Below are 25134 nucleotides of genomic sequence, written 5' to 3' on the forward strand. Positions count from 1 at the left end.
TTCACAGCGGCACTATTTGCACTAGCCAAGACGTGGAAAAAACCCAAGTGCCCGTCAACGGGGGGCCAGTACAAGAAGAGGTCGTATCTATGTAGTACGAGCTATCACTCAGCCATCAATCAAAAAGAATGAACTATTGCCATTTGCTGCCACAAGACTGCTCCCCGAGAATATTACGCTTCGTGAAGTATGTCCGACAGAGAAACACAAAGATACGTGGAATCTCAAAAGTACTACCGCTGAATCTGTGTGCGAAACAGAAACAGGCTCACAGACCTGGAAAACACAGTGATGGTTACCCGAGGGAAAAAGGAGGGGTGGAGGGATAAATTAGGAGCTCGATGAACCGATACACCGTACTTCATATAAAGGAGATAAGCAGCAAGGATTTACAGAATAACACAGGGAATGATATTCAATATCCTGCAATAACCTATACTGGAAATCAATCTGACACAACATTAGACATGGAAAACAGTATCCCCTTTGCTGTACACCTGAAACTAACTCCATGTGGTTAACCAACTCTTCTTCCTAAACCACAAGTACTAGTCCTTAAAAGTAAGTAAATAAATAAATAAATAAATAAATAAATAAATAAATAAATAGGAGGAACTGAGCCATCAGATGATCCAGCAATCCCCGTCGTGGGTACACAGCCGCCAAAGAGAAAAACTGTTGTTTGGAGAGATCCCCGCACCCCCGTGTTTGTAGCTGCGCTACGTGCCACAGCCAAGACACAGAAAAAACCCATGTGCCCATCAGCAGTCGGCTGAGAGAAAAGGATGTGGTATATATGTACTGGGGAGTATTACTCAGCCATTTCAGAAAATGAAATATTGCCATTTGCCACAATAAGGATGGTCCTAGAGATTATTACACTTGGTGAAGTAAGTCTGACAGAGAAGCACAAAGATACGTGGAATCTAAAACGTAATAGAAAAGAATGTATGTGCAAAAGAGAAACAGACTCCCAGACAGAGAAAACACACTGATGGTTACCCGAGGAGAAAGGCAGGGGTGGAGACATAAATTAGGAGCTGCGATGAACAGATACACCGTACTTCATATAAAAGACATAAGCAGGGGGCTTCCCTGGTGGCGCAGTGGTTGAGAGTCCGCCTGCCGATGCAGGGGACACGGGTTCGTGCCCCGGTCCGGGAAGATCCCACATGCCGCGGAGCGGCTGGGCCCGTGAGCCATGGCCGCTGAGCCTGCGCGTCCGGAGCCTGTGCTCCGCAACGGGAGAGGCCACAGCAGTGAGAGGCCCGCGTACTGCAAAAAAAAAAAAAAAAAAAAGACATAAGCAACAAGGATTTCCAGTATAACACAGGGAATGATATTCAATATCGTGTAGTAAGCTATCATGGAAAGCAATCTGAAACGTTATTAGACATGGGAAACAGTATCTGCTTTGCTGTGCAATATTACTTTGCTGTGGAATATTACTCAGCCATACAAAAGAGTGAGATACTGCCATTTGCACCAAGAAGGAGGGACCTAGAGTATATTACACTTAGCGACGTAAGTCAGGCAGAGAAGCACAAAGATACGGGGACTCTAAAGCGTACTACAAACGAACGTATGTGCCAAAGAGAGACAGACACACAGACATAGAAAACACACTGTTCGTTACCCAAGGGGAAAGTGTAGGGCAGGGGAAATTCCGGAGCTGTGATTAACAGAGAGGAAATACTATACATAAAGCACACAAGCAACAAGGATTTACCGTACAGCACAGGGAACTGTATTCATGTGTCGTGATAACGTATAACGGAAAATAACCTGGAAAAGGACATATAACTGAATCACTTTGCTGTACACCAGAAAGTAACACAATGTTTAAACCAACCATACTGCTACGAAAAGGAGAAGACGACGAAGGGGAAAACAAGAGGGCAACGGGACAGAGGCAAGGGCAGGATCCTTGACAACGTAGGATTTGGAAAGGATCGGGGGGAAAAGTGGCGACATAGGAGGGGGGAGGGGGGTGTTTGTGGGAATAGGCAGGAGGCTGAGGTGGTGGTGCTGGGGGTGCTGTCCCGAGGGCTGATGCTGTTGGTGGGAGCAGAGGTTCAGGGGAGGGGTTGGTGTTTGTCGTGCTGATGGCGCTGGTGGACAGTAGCGGTGGAGGAGCGGGCCGGTGTTGGAAACGTGTTTCTGTTGAGGGTCAAAACGTGAATCTAGAGTGTAGTCTGCGATGATAGTGTGGACTTCTTTGGAATTCCTCGTGCAAGTGAGCGCTTTTGGGACTCTCTAGGAAACTGGGATGTATCGCTCCCAGAGGTGGCGACTTGCTTGCTGCTGGTTGTGCAAAGATAGTATAATTTTCGGAGTGGGGGCAGAGTGAGGCAGAGAGCTTGGACACGTGGCGAAAGGTGAAGAGGTTGGGCTGTGCGGGTGCCAGTGTGGGGTGTTCCTTACGGTGACAAGCGGGACACAAGCGGGGTCGGGGTCAGGAAGAGAACAAGGACAAGGAAGGGGTCTGGGCGAAAGAGTGGCTGAGCCCGCGAGGTGTCAGGTCCTGGAGGCCTGGCTCCCGGGTGTGTGTGGGGTAGCGGCGTCTGCGTGGGAAGGACAGGGGCCGGGAAGGTACGGTGGTGAGCGAGCTGTTGCAGGACCGGTGCCTTGAGTGTGGCAGCTGGGAAACCCAGCTCCGCTTTGGGGCTGCGGGCACCAAAAGGGGACGCTGCGTCTGCATGGGCCGGGAATCGAACCCGGGCCTCCCGCGTGGCAGGCGAGAATTCTACCACTGAACCACCCATGCACCGATGGCCGCCGGCGCCCGCCGCTGCCCCAGCGGCGCCCAACGCTGCCCCAGCGGCGCTCGCCGCCAACCGCCGGACCCTGGTCACTGCTCGCCGCGTGGGCATGGGCTCCATTTGAGCAGGAGGCCGACGGGCCCCCTGAATGAGAGGCTCCGGGCACTCTGGCGACCCCAGGGCGCGAGGCGGTCGGAAGCACCGATGGATGGAGGGACGCAGGCGGGCTCGGCCTGTCCTGCGCTTTCTCTGCCGTCCACGGAGCCGCGAGACTGCCGGTGTCGCCAGAGGAAGCCAGGAGGCGAACCGGCCTGGCCCGCGCCCGAATCCCAGTCAGGGCAGGCGAGGCGTGGCCGCTGCGGCTGAGCAGCGACGTTCCTCTCAGCCCCCGCCCGGCTCCGACGCAGGCAGGCAGGCAGGCAGACAGGTGTGGTCCGGCCAGGGTCCCAAGGCGAAAAAGCACCGAGGGCACGCACCACAAGGCAGTCAGGACGCTGTCGGCGGCCACCTCGCTGTGGCTGTGGAGGGAATGGAATGGGCAGGCAGGCCGTTGGGTCTGGCGGGAAGGACAGGATGTTGGAAAGAGGGAGAGCTGCTGCTGGCGGAAGTGGAAGGAAGGCTGTGAGAACGAGTCCGCTGTTCACCAGGCAGAAGTCGGAGGGCGGGCGAGGCGTGGAGGGCTTTCCACACGCGGCCGTTCTGCGTGTGGCGGTGGGGGCGGGGTGGGGCGGGGGAGAGGCCGTGGGGGGGAGGGGCGAAGGCAGGCAGGCAGGCAGGCAGGCAGGAAGACCAGCAGCAGCAGCCGCCAGCAGGTGAGGAAAGATGTGCTGCGAAGGACTGAAGGGCTTCCTGGTGTGGGTGCAGGTAGGAGGGGGCGTAGGAGCTGGCGGGGAGGGCGTTTGTCCTGAAAGCCCGTGGCCGGAGGGTTCGTAGCGGGCCGTTTCTGCCAGGCCCGCGGCCGTGGCTGAGAAGGTCCCGCGTCTGAGAGGCGTGGATGTCCGGGCCGCAGTTTGGAGAGGTGGCAAGAGTGCAAGGCGCGAACGGACTGGAAGGCAGTAAAGCGCTGCCCTAGGGCCGGGTGCGTTTGTCGGGCGGGCCAAAAGGCTGGCTTGTCAGGAGTGGGATTCGAACCCACGCCTCCAGGGGAGACTGCGACCTGAACGCAGCGCCTTAGACCGCTCGGCCATCCTGACGGCGGGCCTGGGCGTGCGCGTGGCCGCTCGGCTGGCTGGGACCCGACGCGACGCGCAGCCCGGTGCCCTTGGCGGGACGCGGTGCTCCGCGCCAGGCGCGCGGCCGAGTGGGGGAGCGATGGAGCGGGCGCGCGGCGGCCGACGGGGAGCAAGGCCAGACGACGCGCCTGGCTCCGCCGCGCTGGCGCCCTCGCCCAGCCCTGGCCCCGGACGGAGCCGGGCCGCGTCTTGCCAGCCCCTGCCGCCGGCCCCCACCCGCGCCTCTCCTCGCCGGCCACGGCCAGGCGCGCGCCCACCCCCTCCTCGCAGCCTTGCTTTCGGTCTCAGGCCCCCTCGTCCCGGCGCGATCCCCGCGTCGGAGGCAATAGGCAGCGCGCACTGGGAGCTTTCAGCGCCACTCGGGTCCGGGTCCCTGTCGGGTCGGGGGCCGCTGCTTTGGAGGACGCGGTTGGTGTGGCGTTGGGTCGGGTCGGGCACGTGCCGGGCGCCCGTGGTGGGCAGGGGTCCGGAGGACAGGGGGAGGCGTCGGCCGGCAGCCCGAGAGCGTCCGGGCGCGGGGGCGGTGGCCGCCGTCCTCGTTAGTATAGTGGTGAGTATCCCCGCCTGTCACGCGGGAGACCGGGGTTCGATTCCCCGACGGGGAGGCAACACGCCCCCTTTTGGTGGCTGGCGCCGCTCTCTGTCCCGCCGCCTATCTCCCAAGGACCCTGCTTGTCCGCCCTGTGTTCTCCGTCCTCCAGCGAGGCGCAGGGCCCCAGCGCGTGCCCAGCCTGCCCACCCTCGACCCCCTCCAGCCCTCCAGCCCTCCAGCCCTTCCTCGTCGCCGGGCACTCGGTCGCCACGGCCGAGCGACGGCCTCCTCTGGACACCACAAGCTCTCGATGACGTTGCGGCCCGCCCAAAGTGGCTGTCTCCGTGGGCTCTTGCGTCGCGACGCAAGGCTGCGCAGCTATGCACAGCTGCATAGGTGCCCAGCTGCCGGGACGGGTGGGAGGCGGATGAGTGCCGTCCCCTGTCGGTGCGGGAAGTGGCCTGGCCAGGCGCCGGGTGGAGAAGGGCTTTGGCGAGCCGGGTGCTGGAAGATGCGTGCGCCGTGGGCGGGGGCGCGCCGCGGCGTGGAGCCGAGGGACCTGGAGCGGCAAGGCAGCGAGAGCGCCACCCTGAGGCGATCGGGCGGGTGGTCTAGGGCAGCTTCGTGGGGCTGGCGCGGGTGGGGCGCCGGGGGGCCTTGGTGGCGTCTGTGACGTCACAGAGCTGCCGGCCGGCGTGGCGTCGGGGCAGGGCTGCTCCAAGCGGCGGCGGCGGCGGCTGAGGAGGAGGAGGAGGACGAGGAAGAGAAAGGGGAGCAGGAGGAGGAAGAGAAGGAGGAGGAGTCGGAAGAGAAGGAGTCGGAGGAGGAGGAGGAGGAGGAGGAGGGGGAGGAGGAAGCGGCGACGAGAGTGCGCTCGGGCGAGCCCGGTGCCGGCGTCTCGGGGCGGCCCGGGCTGTGCAGCGTTGGTGGTATAGTGGTGAGCATAGCTGCCTTCCAAGCAGTTGACCCGGGTTCGATTCCCGGCCAACGCAGCGGGCTGACCTTTTGCCGCGCTGCGCGGGCGGCCGGCCGGCCGGGGACCCGTGAGGGAGAGCTGGGAGCAGGGAGCTTGGTGGCCCTAGCGGCTCTTCTTGTGTGTGCGAGAAGCAGGCGCGCAGTGTTCTGAGGGTGCTGCGAGCAGGAAGGACGGGAGGACACGTGGATTGCCAGGGGCGGCGTGTGGCTGCACTTGGAAAGGCCGGGTCTTGGCGCCAAGGTGGCGCCGAGCGGCTGCTATGGGTCGAGCAGGAGCCGTGGTAGAGCCCGACGCTCCCTGGTGGTCTAGTGGTTAGGATTCGGCGCTCTCACCGCCGCGGCCCGGGTTCGATTCCCGGTCAGGGAAGCCTTTCTTCTTCCTCTCTACCTCACACCGTCCACATCCCACTTTTAGGCCACGCTTGCTCCGCGGCCTCGGCGTCGCGCCCTGCCCGACAACAACCGCCCGGTGCCCTGCACCTGCAGCCCAAGCCCTGCCAGGCAACCTCCACCCTCCCTGCCCGGCCAGACCTTTTGGCCGCACTGGCGCGCGCCCACTCGAGGCCTTCGACGTCCCGTGTCTTCGTTTTCACACGCTTGCCTCAGCCCCAAACACGAATGGCCGGGGCGGCGCCTCTCCCCGCCGAGGCTGTGTCCACGAGCAAACGCCCCCGCCTGTGTTTGGACTCTCCAGCAGCACTGCTTCTCCCCCACGGCGACAGCGGCGGCGGCACCGACGGCGCTGTCACACGCGGTGCCTTCTGACAGCGCCGGATCCCCTGTGGAAAGGAGCACCGGTGGGCAGACGGGTGCTTCGCAACACCGCAGCAGGTTTCCTGAACGCCCTTGCCGGTGCCTTGGGGGTGGCTGACAGTGTGGGATGAAGGTCTTTGTGGCCGTGGTCGGTGGCCACCCCACGCGGGCTAGGGAACGGAGCAGAACGAGCCCATGGAGAGAGGGCGGCGGTGGGCCGCGTGCTGGGAGGTGCGAGGAAGGACCTGGGGTGTCTGGCTGGCGCGCGGGCAGGAGCGGGAGGTGTTGGGCTGGCAGGGACCTGGCCCGGGAGAGCGGCTGGCCGCTCAGGAAGGGGCTCAGCAGAAGCTTGGTGTGGTGGTGGTACCCGGCCGGGCACGTGTTTGCGGGTGGGTCAGATGAGGGGGCGGAGTGGGCCTGGAGTAGGGTGAGTCTGAGGAGCGCTGGCAGAAGTGAGACTTCCGGGCAGGACATGTGACAGGCGGGCCTGGGATAAAAGGGGCAGGTGGCGGGGAGAGGGGTCAGAGCCTGCAGGCTGGGGGGAAGGGCGGGGTGTGTGAGTGGGCTGTGGGGCGTGGAAGATGGTGGGAGAGGACCCCTTCGCGGTGGGGTGGCGGGTGAGCGCCCCAGACTGGTGTGCTGTGCGGCAAGGTGGTCAGGCCAAGCAATGGGTTGTTACTGGGGGCGGTGGGTAGGAGGCGGGCAAGAGAACAACAGAAACGGAGTGCACCACAGGGGCTAGGTGGGGGTCCGAATCGGGTGGAGGCATTCTACTGCCCCAGAGACACACATCACCTCTCATCGGGAGAAACCATCCAGCCTCAGGTGTGTGTGGCGGCGGGGGTGGGGGGAGGAGGGGTTGAGGTTGAAAGAGGCCAAGGGAGAAGTCCCGTCTGATCCAGCAATCCCACTCCTGGGTACGTACCCGGAAATGGCGAAACAAGAGTTCAGAAAGGCCCAGGCACCTCCATGTTCACAGCGGCACTATTTGCACTAGCCAAGACACGGAAAAAAACCCAAGTGCCCGTCAACGGGTGGCCAGTACAAGAAGAGGTCGTATCTATGTAGTACGAGCTATCACTCAGCCATGAATAAAAAAGAATGAACTATTGCCATTTGCTGCCACAAGACTGCTCCCCGAGAATATTACGCTTCGTGAAGTATGTCCGACAGAGAAACACAAAGATACGTGGAATCTCAAAGGTACTACCACTGAATCTATGTGCGAAACAGAAACAGGCTCACAGACCTGGAAAACACAGTGATGGTTACCCGAGGGAAAAAGGAGGGGTGGAGGGATAAATTAGGAGCTCGATGAACCGATACACAGTACTTCATATAAAGGAGATAAGCAACAAGGATTTACAGAATAACACAGGGAATGATATTCAATATCCTGCAATAACCTATACTGGAAATCAATCTGAAACAATATTAGACATGGAAAACAGTATCCCCTTTGCTGTACACCTGAAACTAACTCCATGTGGTTACTCAACTCTTCTTCCTAAACCACAAGTACTAGTCCTTAAAAGTAAGTAAGTAAATAAATAAATATATAAATAAATAAGTAGGAGGAACTGAGCCATCAGATGATCCAGCAATCCCCGTCGTGGGTACACAGCCGCCAAAGAGAAAAACTGTTGTTTGGAGAGATCCCCGCACCCCCGTGTTTGTAGCTGCGCTACGTGCCACAGCCAAGACACAGAAAAAACCCATGTGCCCATCAGCAGTCGGCTGAGAGAAAAGGATGTGGTATATATGTACTGGGGAGTATTACTCAGCCATTTCAGAAAATGAAATATTGCCATTTGCCACAATAAGGATGGTCCTAGAGATTATTACACTTGGTGAAGTAAGTCTGACAGAGAAGCACAAAGATACGTGGAATCTAAAACGTAATAGAAAAGAATGTATGTGCAAAAGAGAAACAGACTCCCAGACAGAGAAAACACACTGATGGTTACCCGAGGAGAAAGGCAGGGGTGGAGACATAAATTAGGAGCTGCGATGAACAGATACACCGTACTTCATATAAAAGACATAAGCAGGGGGCTTCCCTGGTGGCGCAGTGGTTGAGAGTCCGCCTGCCGATGCAGGGGACACGGGTTCGTGCCCCGGTCCGGGAAGATCCCACATGCCGCGGAGCGGCTGGGCCCGTGAGCCATGGCCGCTGAGCCTGCGCGTCCGGAGCCTGTGCTCCGCAACGGGAGAGGCCACAGCAGTGAGAGGCCCGCGTACTGCAAAAAAAAAAAAAAAAAAAGACATAAGCAACAAGGATTTCCAGTATAACACAGGGAATGATATTCAATATCGTGTAGTAAGCTATCATGGAAAGCAATCTGAAACGTTATTAGACATGGGAAACAGTATCTGCTTTGCTGTGCAATATTACTTTGCTGTGGAATATTACTCAGCCATACAAAAGAGTGAGATACTGCCATTTGCACCAAGAAGGAGGGACCTAGAGTATATTACACTTAGCGACGTAAGTCAGGCAGAGAAGCACAAAGATACGGGGACTCTAAAGCGTACTACAAACGAACGTATGTGCCAAAGAGAGACAGACACACAGACATAGAAAACACACTGTTCGTTGCCCAAGGGGAAAGTGTAGGGCAGGGGAAAATCCGGAGCAGCGATTAACAGAGAGGAAATACTATACATAAAGCACACAAGCAACAAGGATTTACCGTACAGCACAGGGAACTGTATTCATGTGTCGTGATAACGTATAACGGAAAATAACCTGGAAAAGGACATATAACGGAATCACTTTGCTGTACATTTGAAAGTAATGCGATGTTGTCAACCAACCATACTGCTACGAAAAGGAGAAGACAAAGGGGAAACAAAAGGACGGCAACGGGACGGAGGCAAGGGCAGGATCCTTGACAACGTAGGATTTGGGAAGGATCGGGGGAAAAAGTGGCGAGATAGGAGGTGGGAGGGGGGTGTTTGTGGGAGTAGGCAGGAGGCTGAGGTGGTGGTGCTGGGGGTGCTGTCCCGAGGGCTGATGCTGTTGATGGGAGCAGAGGTTCAGGGGAGGGGGTGGTGTCTGTCGTGCTGATGGTGCTGGTGGCAGTAGCGGTGGAGGAACGGGCCGGTGTTGGAAACGTGTTTCTGTTGAGGGTCAAAACGTGAATCTAGAGTGTAGTCTGCGATGATAGTGTGGACTTCTTTGGAACTCCTCGTGCAAGTGAGCGCTTTTGGGACTCTCTAGGAAAATGGGATGTATCGCTCCCAGAGGTGGCAACTTGCTTGATCCTGGTTGTACAAAGATAGTATAATTTTCGGAGTGGGGGTAGAGTGAGGCAGAGAGCTTGGACACGTGGCGAAAGGTGAAGAGGTTGGGCTGTGCGGGTGCCAGTGTGGGGAGTTCCTTACTAGTGACAAGCGGGACACAAGCGGGGTCGGGGTCAGGAAGAGAACAAGGACAAGGAAGGGGTCTGGGCGAAAGAGTGGCTGAGCCGGCGAGGTGTCAGGTTCTGGAGGCCTGGGGGCGTCTGCGTGGGAAGGACAGGGGCCGGAAGGTACGGTGGTGAGCGAGCTGTTGCAGGACCGGTGCCTTGAGTGTGGCAGCTGGGAAACCCAGCTCTGCTTTGGGGCTGTGGGAACCAAAAGGGGACGCTGCGTTTGCATGGGCCGGGAATCGAACCCGGGCCTCCCGCGTGGCGGGCGAGAATTCTACCACTGAACCACCCATGCACCGATGGCCGCCGGCGCCCGCCGCTGCCCCAGCGGCGCCCAACGCTGCCCCAGCGGCGCTCGCCGCCAACCGCCGGATCCTGGTCACTGCTCGCCCCGTGGGCATGGGCTCCATTTGAGCAGGAGGCCGACGGGCCCCCTGAATGAGAGGCTCCGGGCACTCTGGCGACCCCAGGGCGCGAGGCGGTCGGAAGCACCGATGGATGGAGGGACGCTGGCGGGCTCGGCCTGTCCTGCGCTTTCTCTGCCGTCCACGGAGCCGCGCGACTGTCGATGTCTCCAGAGGAAGCCAGGAGGCGAAAAGCCTGGCCCGCGCCCGAATCCCAGTCAGGGCAGGCGAGGCGTGGCCGCTGCGGCTGAGCACCGACGTTCCTCTCAGCCGCCGCCCGGCTCCGACGCAGGCAGGCAGGCAGTCAGGTGTGGTCCGGCCAGGGTCCCAAGGCGAAAAAGCACCGAGGGCACGCACCACAGGCAGGCAGGACGCTGTCGGCGGCCACCTCGCTGTAGCTGTGGAGGGAATGGAATGGGCAGGCAGGCCGTTGGGTCTGGCGTCAGGACAGATGTTGGAAAGGGAGGGAGAGCTGCTGCTGGCGGAAGTGGAAGGAAGGCTGTGAGAACGAGTCCGCTGTTCACCGGGCAGAAGTCGGAGGGCGGGCGAGGCGTGGAGGGCTTTCCACACGCGGCCGTTCTGCGTGTGGCGGTGGGGGCGGGGTGGAGCGGGGGAGAGGCCGTGGGTGGGAGGGGCGAAGGCAGGCAGGCAGGCAGGCAGGCAGGCAGGAAGACCAGCAGCAGCAGCCGCCAGCAGGTGAGGAAAGATGTGCTGCGAAGGACTGAAGGGCTTCCTGGTGTGGGTGCAGGTAGGAGGGGGCGTAGGAGCTGGCGGGGAGGGCGTTTGTCCTGAAAGCCCGTGGCCGGAGGGTTCGTAGCGGGCCGTTTCTGCCAGGCCCGCGGCCGTGGCTGAGAAGGTCCCGCGTCTGAGAGGCGTGGATGTCCGGGCCGCAGTTTGGAGAGGTGGCAAGAGTGCAAGGCGCGAACGGACTGGAAGGCAGTAAAGCGCTGCCCTAGGGCCGGGTGCGTTTGTCGGGCGGGCCAAAAGGCTGGCTTGTCAGGAGTGGGATTCGAACCCACGCCTCCAGGGGAGACTGCGACCTGAACGCAGCGCCTTAGACCGCTCGGCCATCCTGACGGCGGGCCTGGGCGTGCGCGTGGCCGCTCGGCTGGCTGGGACCCGACGCGACGCGCAGCCCGGTGCCCTTGGCGGGACGCGGTGCTCCGCGCCAGGCGCGCGGCCGAGTGGGGGAGCGATGGAGCGGGCGCGCGGCGGCCGACGGGGAGCAAGGCCAGACGACGCGCCTGGCTCCGCCGCGCTGGCGCCCTCGCCCAGCCCTGGCCCCGGACGGAGCCGGGCCGCGTCTTGCCAGCCCCTGCCGCCGGCTCCCACCCGCGCCTCTCCTCGCCGGCCACGGCCAGGCGCGCGACCACCCGCTCCTCGCAGCCTTGCTTTCGGTCTCGCCCCCCTCCTCCCGGCTCGATCCCTGCGTCGGAGGCAACAGGCAGCGCGCACTCGGAGCTTTCAGCGCCACTCGGGTCCGGGTCCCTGTCGGGTCGGGGGCTGCTGCTTTGGAGGACGCGGTTGGTGTGGCGTTGGGTCGGCTCGGGCACGTGCCGGGCGCCCGTGGTGGGCAAGGGGCGGAGGGCAGGGGGAGGCGTCGGCCGGCAGCCCGAGAGCGTCCGGGCGCGGCAATGGTTCCTGCCGTCCTCGTTAGTATAGTGGTGAGTATCCCCGCCTGTCACGCGGGAGACCGGGGTTCGATTCCCCGACGGGGAGGCAACACGCCCCCTTTTGGTGGCTGGCGCCGCTCTCTGTCCAGTCGCCTATCTCCCAAGGGCCCTGCTTCTCCGCCCTCTGTCCTCCGTCCTCCATGGAGGCCCAGGGCGCCATCGCGTGCCCAGTCTGCCCACCCTCGACCCCCTCCAGCCCTCCAGCCCTTCCTCGTCGCCGGGCACTCAGTCGCCACGGCCGAGCGACGGCCTCCTCTGGACACCACAAGCTCTCGATGACGTTGCGGCCCGCCCAAAGTGGCTGTCTCCGTGGGCTCCTTGCGTCGCGACGCAAGGCTGCGCAGCTATGCACAGCTGCATAGGTGCCCAGCTGCCGGGACGGGTGGGAGGCGGATGAGTGCCGTCCCCTGTCGGTGCGGGAAGTGGTCTGCCAGGCACCCGGTGGAGAAGGGCTTTGGCGAGCCGGGGTGCTGGAAGATGCGTGCGCCGGGGGCGGGGGCGGGCCGCGGCGTGGAGCCGAGGGACCTGGAGCAGCAAGGCAGCGAGAGCACCACCCTGAGGCGGTCGGGCGGGTGGTCTAGGGCAGCTTCGTAGGGCTGGCGCGGGTGGGGCGCCGGGGGGCCTTGGTGGCGCCTGTGACATCACAGAGCTGCCGGCCGGCGTGGCGTCGGGGCAGGGCTGCTCCAAGCGGCGGCGGCGGCGGCGGCGGCGGCGGCGGCTGAGGAGGTGGAGGACGACGAGGAAGAGAAAGGGGAGCAGGAGGAGGAAGAGAAGGAGGAGGAGTCGGAAGAGAAGGAGTCGGAGGAGGAGGAGGAGGAGGAGGGGGAGGAGGAAGCGGCGACGAGAGTGCGCTCGGGCGAGCCCGGTGCCGGCGTCTCGGGGCGGCCCGGGCTGTGCAGCGTTGGTGGTATAGTGGTGAGCATAGCTGCCTTCCAAGCAGTTGACCCGGGTTCGATTCCCGGCCAACGCAGCAGGCTGACCTTTTGCCGCGCTCCGCGGGCGGCCGGCCGGCCGGCCGGGGGCCTGTGAGGGAGAGCTGGGAGCAGGGAGCTTGGTGGCCCTAGCGGCTCTTCTTGTGTGTGCGAGAAGCAGGCGCGCAGTGTTCTGAGGGTGCTGCAAGCAGGAAGGACGGGAGGACACGTGGATTGCCAGGGGCGGCGCGTGGCTGCACTTGGAAAGGCCGGGTCTTGGCGCCAAGGTGGCGCCGAGCGGCTGCTATGGGTCGAGCAGGAGCAGTGGTAGAGCCCGACGCTCCCTGGTGGTCTAGTGGTTAGGATTCGGCGCTCTCACCGCCGCGGCCCGGGTTCGATTCCCGGTCAGGGAAGCCTTTCTTCTTCCTCTCTACCTCACACCGTCCACATCCCACTTTTAGGCCACGCTTGTTCCGCGGCCTCGGCGCCTCGCCCTGCACCTGCAGCCCAAGCCCTGCCAGGCAACCTCCACCCTCCCTCCGCTGCCAAACCTTTTGGCCGTCCTGACGCGCGCCCACTCGAGGCCTTCGACGTCCCGTGTCTTCGTTTTCGGACGCTTGCCTCAGCCCCAAACACGAGTGGCCGGGGCGGCGCCTCTCCCCGCCGAGGCTGTGTCCACGAGCAAACGCCCCCGCCTGTGTTTGGACTCTCTAGCACCACTGCCTCCCCCACGACGCCCCTCACGTCTGACCACCCACCCCTTCTTTCCTCGTGAGGTGCTGGTGCTGTTGGTGCTGTCTGTGGTAAAGGTGGGGGTGGTGGGCCGGGGGTGGCCGTGTTGAGTGCCCGCAGCGGCGGCGCCCGCGAGCGGGAGAAGGATCTATCTACATCTCCAAGTCGGCCCAGTTGCAGGGACTCGCCTCCCTTATCTGTCTCTTACGCCAGTAACCGCTCCGGGCAGCTTCCCCGTTGCGTGCCAGCTCCTGGGCTGCCTGTGAGTCCCGTTTGCCGGTGGTGTGCTCCTAGGGCGTCCTGGTCTTGTGCGGGGCCCGGGAGCAGAGAGGCGGACTAATCACCCGGGGAGCAGAGATGTGAAAATGAATCTGGACACGTGCCAGTAGTTACACCACCGGGCAGCGGAAGTGAGAGAGCAGGCAGGTACCGCAGGCCAAACTTAGCCAAGCAGGTGGGAGGCTGTGGAGGCAGATGCCTGACAGGGTGGACTACCAGCCATCATCTTGTTCCAGTTGCATGACTGGAATAAGTCATGCTTATTCCTATTCAGTGCTCTCAATCCTATCACAGGGAGGCAGAATATTACCGAGAATACCTCCCTCCCCCACCCCCCAACCAAACACACATATGCCTCTCACGTAGATATGACTTATAATAATTTCCCATTCCGCCTTACCATCTGTGTACCCAGAATGCACCATCCTTCTCTCCACCCCTGCACCTGTCTTCTGATGATGCTCTCATAGTAAATCGCAGACCTCATTTTTTTTAGGCCAGATGGCTGCACCATTGCAGTAATTTCATTTGTTAAGGATACGTTCACATAACCTCCTTTTACACTCTGGCCTTGACTTTTGTTCTCCTCTTTTCCACCCGGCCTCTCTTTCCAGCACAGCTCCCCACCTTTTTCACACCACTCTGTCTTTTCTTTGTCACCATCCTTCCTTACCAGGAAATGGCATTCTCCTTGGTGCTGAGATTTATCTATTTATCAGTTTCCAGCTCCTGTCATTTCTGTTTAATATTTTCCTTGACAGTTACCTTTCTATGCAGGTGGAAGTTTCTGCGTTCAGTTCTCCTTCTAGACTCTTCTAGCTGCTATTTTTTTTCCTTTTTTTTTTAAATAGGACTTTGATCATCTGACTCTTCTTAAAAATTTTTAAGAAAAAAAAAAGGAAGCCTCTCCACTCTGTGGACCCAGACTTTCTCTATGCCTCTTGCACTTCTAGCAAATCTTGTCTATGGAATTTTTACAAAAGCCTTTTGAATCAAATCAACTTTTTCCCTGGAGGAAGTGACGTCTTCCATTTGTATCTGCTTTACCTCCTAGCTAGGAAATGACATCGTATTATTTTTCATTTTATGAATATCATTTCTGATCTGGTTTTACACATAGCAGAATCAACATGTTTTTCTAGAAAAACTGACCATATGATTATATAGGTAAATTAACACCCAATTAATAATTAATTGATATTAATATAAATTAATTACATTAATAGTAATATATTAAGTGCTTTTTTCGTTATGTAATTAATATATGATAAATGTGATAATACTAATACGTTAATATTATAACACTAACGATTATTAAGTAATTAATAATCAATAAGTAGGCTTTTTCAGACCTTAAGTAAGTGTAATTGACACTCTGGTTTTCTCAACTGAGGAACTTCTGGATGGCAGGAGCCACCAGTAGAAATGCCAGAGCGCCTGGTAAAATTGCCCAGTCTGCGCAGAACTCTGAATGGTTAACTGCTTTTAGAATTCCAAAGAATCCGGGGTAACTACGTTCATTACTAAAACATTTTCTTGATTCAACGTAACTTGCAGGTGGGTTTCATGTTTCAGAATAAAAAATTATAGTGATACTCATTAAAAACTAGTGATTCTCTATGGCGAGCCATGGCCCATCAGCAATATTTTTGTATCACTACGTGTTAATAGGAGTAGCATTGGCGGGGAGTATTCAACCTACAGTCTCTCAGGTCCCCAGATGTTGCTCTGCCTCCAGTTGGTGTATTTGGTACTCCTTGAGAATCATTCAGGGAGAGCTTCGGAGCTCACTGCCATATTGAACTTATGTCTTTGAATAAACCCAGCATCTGGGTTTAAAATTCAGAATGAGGCAATGAAACTGGGCTTCAAAGACGTTTACTGAAATTCGGACATCAGGCTGACTTCCCAAGCAGGGATCATTAGTTCAAATTAGCAGCGAACTATTTGCCCAAAACCCACCCCCGCTCCATTCTCCGTTCCCTCAAGCCATTCTCACTTCCATCAAGTAGTGAATTGTTTTACTCGTGTCTCTGTCTCAACTTTGGGAGAAAGAGGCAGTTGCTTCCTGCTGGAATTGGGAAGAAAGGAAGTAAGGATCCTAGTGTCACATGCAGGGATGATTTCTTGTTTTAGTTTTTAGAATCACACAAGTCAGACCTACTTGCAATGTGAAAGTGAAGAAGTGGAAATCTTAGCAGAGGGATGTGGTGTTTGATTAAAGATCTGTGAATATAACCTGCAAGGATGAATATGCTGCCTTGGCTTCTGTGGTGCAAGTGGTTAGTGTGTTAGGCTATTAGGTGTAAAGGTCATTGGTTCTAATCCCACTCCTGGACGTTTGTAACTTTTTAAATTTTTTGAGGTAACGTTGGTTTCTGGGAGGAGAGAGTATTAGGGAATAATTGCTTAACGGATATGGAGTTTTATTTTGGATGATGAAAATGTTTTGGACTAGATAGGGGTGGTGGTTGTGTAACCTTGAGAATGTATTGAATGCCACTGAATTGTTCACTTTAAAATGGTTAATTTTATGTTATGTGAATTTCACTTAAAAAAAATTCAATGTGGTCCCTGATGTCCAATGCTCAGCAGGTTTAACTGTAAATCAATATATTGTTGGTTCAAGCGCTCCCAGGGAAGTGTGTTTTAGCCTACTGTTGCCCAGCCCTGCTGTTTCTCTGCCAGAAGGGACTTTTTCTTTCTTAATTCATCCCTCTTATGCAACCAGATGAAAGCATCTTTGCACTACATCCAGGTAGGGCAGAAGCAAAAATGCTCTGAAAAAGCAGTTATCCTAAACTAAAGCCCAACCAAAGCAATTCTCTCTGTGTGTGCTCAGTATAATTGTGTCACCATCTGATGGTTACTTTTATGTGTCAACTTGACTGAGCCATGGGTTGCCCAGATATTTGGTCAAATGTTATTTCAAGTGTTTCTGTGACGATGCTTTTGCATGGGATTAACGTTTCAATCAGAAGACTGAGTAAAGCAGACTGCTCTCCCTAATGTGGGTGGGCCTCATCCAATCTGCTGGATGACCGAATAGAACAAAAAGACTGTCCTCCCCCTAGTAAGAAAGAACTCATCCTGCCTAACTGCGTTCAAACTGGGAATTGGGGTTTTCCTGCCTTCAGACTTGGACTGGAACATCAGCTCTTCCTTGGTCTGGAGCCTGCTGGCCTTGAATCAGCTCTCCTGGTTCTCAGGCCTTCAGACTCCACCTAGAACCAAACCATCAGCTTTCCTGGGTGTCTAGGTTGCCAACTCACACTGCAGATCCATAACCACATGAGCTAATTCTTTATAATCTCTCTCTCTAGATATAGATAGATAGAGATAGAGATATAAATATAGATGTTATAGATATAGATAGATACAGATCCCCTAATGGTTCTGTTTCTAGGAGATCCTGAATAACACACCATCCATCCAGTCTAACATCCAAGAAACTTTACAGGCCCCCTTTTCTCCCTCCTAACTTCTAGTAGGCAATCTGAGTGTTCCTCAAGTTAAAGGAATCTTTTTTAAAAATTGGAAACATGATACTGAATACAATTTTGTGTGTGTGTGTGTGTGTGTGTGACATGCGGGCCTCTCACTGTTGTGGCCTCTCCCGTTGCGGAGCACAGGTCCCGGACACGCAGGCTCAGCAGCCATGGCTCACAGGCCCAGCCACTCCGCAGCATGTGGGATCTTCCCGGACCGGGGCACGAACCCGTGTCCCCTGCATCGGCAGGCAGACTCTCAACCACTGCGCCACCAGGGAAGCCCTGAATACAATTTTAAGAGGGAAATGCACACCCATTAGCCCCGTACCTTCAAACTACCTGGCAACTGCTTGAGCTACTGAGGTGAAAACACTCCCCAAAGAACTTGACATTGTCCTCACTGGAGGGGAAGCCACAGAGGATGAAACAGAAAGGACTTGATGCTTAATGGATACAGTGGGTAGGAAAGGTTCTGAGCTTATTTCCAAGGGTGCTGTGATTCACTAGGGGTGGGACCCGGGAAAAGGTTCCTGGTGGGGGGAGTGGAGAAAGATGACTCAATTTAGGAAAGAAGGACCTTAGATCCAAGTGGTCAGGGCAAGGAGCTGATAGCTTGTTACATGGGTGGGCCTGGAGAGCCACAGAAGTCAGTGTGCCCTAATATCTGCTGCTGTGGGAATGAGTACAAATGGAGGCCCACATACCGCATGTTTAAATATTTTAAACTTATAAATTAAGTTAATAAAGAGTAAAATAAAATAAGATCTTTCTTCCTACCTTGACAAAAATACCTTCTGAAGGATCTGTGAGGCCAGTTTTACATTTAGAATTATGGGACTCCCCACACTTCTGTGCCTAAGCATGGTGGCACAGGGAGGACCCTCTAGCAACTCTAGCTCCTTTCTGCACTGAAAGGGCACCTCACCTCCCTTGTCCAAGTTCTGTTCAAACCCCTGCAAACAGCCTTCCTTTGGCCACCTGTGGATCCTTGCCTGTATGCACTGGAGGCCTAATCCACCTCAGCAGTACTGATGGGAGAAGAAGCCTAATCAGAATTCAGGCATTTGTGCAGGTCATTCCCAGGTCACAAATAACAGCACAGCCAAGAAGAAGGGTGCAGCTCCAGGTGGGCATTTCCCATTGACCCTGAATGTTTCTCCCTCTGCACTGGGGAGAGGTAAATCTGGAGAAGATCGGGAATATTGTCCTTTTAGGGGAAGGGAGGGCAAAAAGGGACATGTTTTCCTCAGTCAAACAAAGGGAAACTACAGAAGGGAGAGAGGCACACAAATTTTAGGAATGGAAGGAAGGAAGGTAGTATGGGAGGGAGGGAAGGAAGAAGGAAGAAAGAAAGTAGGAAGGAAAGAAGAGAAACCCTTGTGGTCAGAGAGTCAGTGACAAAAATGCTGTAGGAAAAATTATCCTCTTCCTGCCTGGCTTGACTTGTCACAATCTTTCTTCCAACTTTTCTGCCACTAAAGTCCCCTTCCACCCTTTGACCCAGGTGGCAATCACTGCACCACCACCACACACACCACTTCAAAACATTCTTCAGACATCCCTGAAAGTTTTCTCATACATATCTGAATCATTCCTAAGATATTTTCCCACAAGGTGCTGACTGCAGCCTCCTGACCCTGTTTCCTGGTAGTCTAGTTGCTAGGATTTGACCGCCGCAGCCCAAGTTCGATTTCCAGCCAGGGAACGGCTGTTTTTTCTTTCTGGTCACCTATAGTCTATTGCTGTTGAGACTCCCACCGCCTCTGCCACAGCAAAGCCTTGCTTGCGTGCAATCTTTGAGATACGCAAGTGACCGCGTGGCTCCTGATTTTTGCCCACCAGTGCAAACTTGGAGATCCTCAGATTAAGGGGCGGCACACGAAGTCTTCATGCCTCTCAAACGTCTCCAGGTTATCCTGAAGTCAACTTTGAGAATTGCGGGACGACGTCTCTTGAGAGCCAAGGAAGGACTGTCGTCATGTAACTTGCCATTTTAATAATATCATCCTTGATCTTTTTTTTTTTAATTTATTTTTGGCTGCGTTGGGTCTTGGTTGCTGCATGCGGGCTTTCTCTAGTTGCGGTGAGCGGGGGCTACTCCTTATTGCGGTGTGCGGGCTTCTCACTGCGGTGGCTTCTCTTGTTGCGGAGCACGGGCTCTAGGCGCATGGGCTTCAGTAGTTGTGGCTCAGTAGTTGTGGCTTGCGGGCTCTAGAGCACAGGCTCAGTAGTTGTGGCGCACAGGCTTAGTTGCTCTGCGGCATGTGGGATCTTCCCGGACCAGGGCTTGAACCCGTGTCCCCTGCATTGGCAGGCGGATTCTTCCGCTGCGCTACCAGGGAAGCCCATCCTTGATCTTTTTATTACAGTTCCTGCCTTACAGGTAAAGTTAACTAACCGATTATTATGTAGAAATGTGTTCTTATTGTTACAAAATATCAAATGGATGAAGTGTGGTTTTCTATGACTAAAACACGTAAAGAAGCATAATAGATGTTTTCAACTAACTAATGGGGCAACTGGGAATATCCGGCTGCAGCCACCAGCAGAAACAGCAGTGGATCTGGTAAAATTACCTGGGCTGTCTACATTTCTGAATGTAACTGCTCTTAGGGTTTCAATGAACTGGCTGCGGGGGGGGTGCGGGGGGATTACATCCATTACTAAAACTGTGCCTATGCCAATCAAGCCTTAATAGATTTATAAACCATTTGCAATAACTCATTTCAAGTAGAAGTTACTTATATTGCACGGTTAGGGTGGGTGACGACAAGCCACAGAAATCAGTAAGTCCCAGTGTGGTGAGGCACATGTAAGCAAGTTCGAATCTGCACAGAGGAATTTTTCATTTTTCACAGTCACCTTGTTCCCTTCGTAAATATAAACCTCAAGACCGGATGACTTGGGGTGCAGGCAAGCAAGCCTTGGTAAAGGCTCAGGCATTGAAGCCGCAGCAGCCATAGCAACAATAGAATGTGGGTGATCAGAAACAGAACTAGCTTTCCTGACCGGGAATCGAGTCCGGGCTGTGGCGGTAAAAGTGCCAAGTCCTAACCACTAGACCACCAGGGAAGGGCACTAAAAAGGACAGACAGCACCTTCTAGAAAAAGATCTTGGGAATGATTCAAACAACCGTTAGAAACTTTTAGGGAGGCCTGAAACATGTCCCTGAAATTTTAAATAATTTTATCTTTGACCGAGCGTTTTGTAACTGGAGTCCGATGGAACAATGGAGCCTGCTGGATAAGCAGATACCAGCAACATTCTTACCTGCCTTCCTTGTCACCCATTGGTATATAGCACTTGCTATGCTTGATGAACACAGAATTCCGGATGGACCCACTATGCAGTGGGTCCTAAGATGAGTAGTATAAGGTAAGTACATCGCCTCTTACTAAGAGGTTACTCATCCTAAGATGAGTAAACCTAAGATGAGTAGAATAAGGTAAGTACATTGCCTCTATGACTGAATAGGCTGACCTGCTTGCCTCAGAGGCCGCACTTTCCCTTCAAAGCAGAACTTGCTTCAGACGCAAAAAGGGAGTGACATTCTAAGAAAAACAAACGATCAGGGAATCCTATCATATCACTTCCCTGAATTAGCCAACCACTTATGCTGAAAACGATGACATAGAAGGAAAGAGAAAGACAGAACAACCCATAGTTCCTTCTCCTTTCAGTCCTTACTTATCAGCAAGCCAAAGATAGAAAATGTTGGTAGTATGTGTGTATCAAGAAGTAAAGTAAAAGCAGCTGAGTTAGTCCTGTGCAGCATTTCCACTGTTCTGGTAGGGACAAAAATTCATGTGCCCATAGGAGCTATGAAATACGGATTGTGTCGTTTCAGTGATTCAGCATATGAATTAAATGCTTTTATATTTTCATTGTCAAATAAAAACAAATCTAGACTTAGATAATGAAAGACTTTTCAAAAAAACCATTGCGATAAGGAGAATGTTCCAATCTCAGAAATCTGCAAGCATCTCAAAATCAAACAGAAAAAGGTGTTTCTTTCAGAGGGAGGGGTAAGCAGAGCTTCCCAGAAACTTTTAAGGGGAAGTTGAGGAATCAATGGAGAGTGAATAGATGGCATGATCAGAGCAGTTTCCCGGGAAATGTGTCTCCCTTTGGCCAGCTGATTCTCAGGATAAGCTGCTGAAAGGGACATATTCTGCATGTTAGTGCTTGTTCAATCTCAGGGGCAATCCAAAGTTTAAGGGCCTGTGGGGAGTAGAGAAGCCTGACTAAAGTTAGGTCAAGATAAAGCAGAGGATAAGAAATGGGCAATAGTGAGAACTTGGTCAACATTTAAAACTGGCATTGCACAATACAAAGATAACAAGTAAAATTCATGCTATTTAAATTCTTAACTTTTCTTTACATAGAATGACATTAAATAGCAAATAAAAAACACCAGAACAAGTCAAGAGAGAGACCACAGAAAAAAAAGGAAAAAGTGTTATATTTCACTACCTTGAACAGCACTTTTCTTGCTGTTTTCTGAACAGGGGACTCACATTTTCATTTTACACTGGGCCCCATAATTTTGATCCTGGTACCAGAAGGTAAGATGGGTTTCCTGGTATACATTTGTATTTTAGTTATTAAGACTTTATTCCTCAAACTTCCCAGCTGGAGTTTGTCTTGCTTTTGTTATCCATTTTGTTTCCTCCTTAATACTAAGCTTCTGATACTGTGACATCAACATTTCCATTGTTCTGGGCCTCGATCAAAGCAGCCAAAGAACGCCCACGCTGCACCTCCCGTTCAAGCATCCAGCTGGCCCCTGTGCCCAATGGATTGCTTTTTGATTTTCTTTGCATTTCGGGTAGAAGTCCACGGCTTCTTCCTAGTCCGTTCTTTGCGATCACCTCATTCCCCTTTGCTCAGGCAGGAGCTGAACAGGGCGTGCATCTCGCCAGAGCACGTGGTTGGATTTTCCCTGACCCGTTGCTTCCACTAGGCCACACCTAGCCTCTGCTCCTCCCAGACCACAGCAGTGCAGCCTCCTCATTCTATGACCACCTACCACAACCCTGCGGGGAGCAAATGGGTTTGGGTGGGGGAGGGGTGGAGAGCCGACAGTGTTTCTGGCATTTCCACCATGTGCCACTTCTATGTTGGTCTCTCACTCTCTCCTTTCTGGAGGGGACTGGATGCTGCTGGTAGCCTGGGAGCTAACTGGACCAGAGCAATCAATGTCTGTAGCTAGCTGGACCCAGGGTAGACCCAGGCAGTTGAAGGAGATAACCAACTTTGATGAAACGCCCCATATCCTTCCTCATTAGTATAGTACTGATTATTATCATCTGTCATGGAGATTAGGATTTGATTTCCCAAATATTTAATTAATTTTGTGACCACATCACATTTGTTTATTCATTTTATTTCCTGGCCTACAAGTAAAATTAACCAGTTAGTTACTATACAGAAATACATTCTTATTTTACAAGAAATACAAATGGATGACATCCCTGATTTTGCAAGCTCAGGAAGTGTATTGAGTGGCTCTGGATTTCCCTATGAGGCACCTGGTGACAGCCACCAGTGGAAAGACCAAAAAGGTAAAATTACTGGGCTTCCTAGAACTCTAATTTTAACTATTTTTAGTATTTCAAAGTGGGAGAAAGTGTCATCATTATTAATGTTGTGCCTGTGCTAATATAACCTTTCAAGATTTAGAAGATATCTGAAATATTGTGCATGTTTCAGTGTGAAAATTAATTTTTTAAAGTATAAATCAGGGAATTCCCTGGTGGTCCAGTGGTTAGGACTCAGCGCTGTCACTGCTGGGGCTGGATTCCATCCCTGGTCTGGGAACTAAGATCCTGCAAGCTGCGAGGCAATAAATAAATAAATACGTGATTCTCAATGGGGGTGGGCATTTTGGAATTACCTGAAGGACATCTTCAACCTTCACAGCCTCCACTCAGGTGCTGATCAGCCTAGCAACTGGGTGTTCGACACTGCCCTTTGTTTCTCTTGAGAATTATGGCTGTGTGGGCCTGTTCTCCTCCCTTCCTCCAAAAGTGGGAGAAGGGGCTGGTGTCTGTCTGGCTTAATAATTAGTGCCAGGACTCGTAAAATAATGATGCCCAGTGTTGTTATGCCACGTGTCTGAGAGACCCCCATATAGGTACTGTGATATTTTGTTATAATAAGAAATATATATATAAGAAATATATATAATATAAATAAATATATATTTATTAATATATAATATAAATAAATAAATATAATAATTATATACGTAATATAAATAAATATATATAAATGTATATAAATAAATATATAAATATATTCATATATATAAGAAATATATATATTATATATATTATATATATATAATATATATATTATATATATATATTATATATATATATGTCTTTATTCCAGGCTCCTGGCCAGAGCTCCTAAAACCTTTGTAAGTTCCTGAGAGATAAAAGTACTAGGAGCATCTTTTGTTCTAATTTGGTCTTTGACCTGGTTCTTGTCACAGAGCTCCCAAATCCCTTGGAATTTCCTGGATGATAGGAGCATCTTATGTTCTATTGAGGGAAATTTTGGCGGGCTCCTGGATAGCTTCAGAATGGGGCCTGGTCACCAGAAAGAACGTTATGATTAGAAGCTTGAAAATTTCAGCCCCCCCAACTACTCCCCTACTTTCATCCTTTGGAGAAGTGCTGGAGATTGAGTTAATAACCAAGCATGCCTAACTATTTACAATAGCCAATACATGGAAGCAACCTAAACATCCATCAACGGATGAATGAATAAAGAAGATGCGGTGTATATACACAATGGAACACTTCTCAGCCATTAGAAAGAGTGAAACAATGCCATATGCAGCAACGTGGATGAACCTAGAGATTATCGTACTAAGTGAAGTAAGTCAGACAGAGGTGAGTACCATATGATATCACTTATATACGGAATCTAAAATATGACACAAATGAACTTATTTATGGAACAGAAACAGACTCACAGACACAGAGAACAAACTTTTGGCTACCAAAGGGGAAATGGAGTGGAGGAGGGATAAATTAGGAGTTTGGGATTAGCAGATACAAACTACTATATATAAAATAAACAACAAGCTCCTACTGTATAGCACAGGGAACTATATTCAATATCCTGTAATAAATCTTAATGGAAAAGAGTATGAAAAAGAATATGTACATATATGTATAAATGAATTACTTTGCTATACACCAGAAACCAACACAACAGAAACTATAGTAAATCAACTATACTTCAATTAAAAAAAATAACCAAGCATGCCTATTAGATGAGGCCTCCATAAAAATCCCTTAACTAGGGGGTTCAGAGAGCTTTCAAGCTGGTGAACACATGGAGGTGCTAGGAAGGTGGTCCACCTGGAGAGGACATCAAAGCTCTGAGCTCCTCCCCACATACCTTGCCCTATGCATCTCTTCCATCTGGCTGTTTCTGAGTTGCATCCTTTTATAATAAACTGATAATCTAGTAAGTAACCTGTTTTCCTGAATTCAGGGAGTCATTCTAGCAAATTATCAAACTTGAGAAGGGAGTTATGGGAGCCTCCAATTTATAACTGGTTGATCAGACGCACAAGTGACAACCTGAACTTGCAATAGGTATCTGAAATGGGGGGGTGGCAGTCTTGTGGGACTGAGCCCTTAACCTGTGGAGTCTGTGCTAACCACAGGTAGATAGTATCAGAATTCAATTGAATTTAGGACACCCAGCTGGTATCAGAGAACTGGTCAGTGGGGAAAAACCCACACATCTCTGTGTAGAGGAATAGAGGTTGTTGTGTTCAAATACTTTTATCCCAGCAGCTCAGAAACCATCCTTGCACATTTTAAAAATTGATTACCAACTTGAATAACATATTGCCTTTTGTTCTAGGGTATTTCAATGTCCCATCCTGTAGACTTGCCATCCTGGATTAATTGATTATATAGTGCCAGACAAGATATTTCATTTCAGTTACA

At 52.9% G+C, this 25134-nt stretch overlaps 10 non-coding genes across 10 annotated transcripts; 6 read left to right on the forward strand and 4 right to left on the reverse strand.

Annotated features, from left to right (window-relative positions):
- Window positions 1–2696: 2696 nt before the first annotated feature.
- TRNAG-GCC (transfer RNA glycine (anticodon GCC)) lies at window positions 2697–2767 on the reverse strand. Its single transcript has one exon. It is a non-coding gene; the product is annotated as a tRNA-Gly (tRNA).
- Window positions 2768–3872: 1105 nt separating this feature from the next.
- TRNAL-CAG (transfer RNA leucine (anticodon CAG)) lies at window positions 3873–3955 on the reverse strand. The gene has a single exon. It is a non-coding gene; the product is annotated as a tRNA-Leu (tRNA).
- A 572-nt stretch (window positions 3956–4527) lies between these two features.
- On the forward strand, window positions 4528–4599 carry TRNAD-GUC (transfer RNA aspartic acid (anticodon GUC)). The gene has a single exon. It is a non-coding gene; the product is annotated as a tRNA-Asp (tRNA).
- Window positions 4600–5446: 847 nt separating this feature from the next.
- On the forward strand, window positions 5447–5518 carry TRNAG-UCC (transfer RNA glycine (anticodon UCC)). Its single transcript has one exon. It is a non-coding gene; the product is annotated as a tRNA-Gly (tRNA).
- A 278-nt stretch (window positions 5519–5796) lies between these two features.
- TRNAE-CUC (transfer RNA glutamic acid (anticodon CUC)) lies at window positions 5797–5868 on the forward strand. Its single transcript has one exon. It is a non-coding gene; the product is annotated as a tRNA-Glu (tRNA).
- Window positions 5869–9891: 4023 nt separating this feature from the next.
- TRNAG-GCC (transfer RNA glycine (anticodon GCC)) lies at window positions 9892–9962 on the reverse strand. The gene has a single exon. It is a non-coding gene; the product is annotated as a tRNA-Gly (tRNA).
- A 1103-nt stretch (window positions 9963–11065) lies between these two features.
- TRNAL-CAG (transfer RNA leucine (anticodon CAG)) lies at window positions 11066–11148 on the reverse strand. The gene has a single exon. It is a non-coding gene; the product is annotated as a tRNA-Leu (tRNA).
- A 570-nt stretch (window positions 11149–11718) lies between these two features.
- On the forward strand, window positions 11719–11790 carry TRNAD-GUC (transfer RNA aspartic acid (anticodon GUC)). The gene has a single exon. It is a non-coding gene; the product is annotated as a tRNA-Asp (tRNA).
- An 852-nt stretch (window positions 11791–12642) lies between these two features.
- On the forward strand, window positions 12643–12714 carry TRNAG-UCC (transfer RNA glycine (anticodon UCC)). Its single transcript has one exon. It is a non-coding gene; the product is annotated as a tRNA-Gly (tRNA).
- A 282-nt stretch (window positions 12715–12996) lies between these two features.
- On the forward strand, window positions 12997–13068 carry TRNAE-CUC (transfer RNA glutamic acid (anticodon CUC)). The gene has a single exon. It is a non-coding gene; the product is annotated as a tRNA-Glu (tRNA).
- Window positions 13069–25134: the final 12066 nt, after the last annotated feature.

This window comes from Tursiops truncatus, chromosome 1 (genome assembly GCF_011762595.2).
Source record: "Tursiops truncatus isolate mTurTru1 chromosome 1, mTurTru1.mat.Y, whole genome shotgun sequence".
NCBI classification, from domain to species: Eukaryota; Metazoa; Chordata; class Mammalia; order Artiodactyla; family Delphinidae; genus Tursiops; species Tursiops truncatus.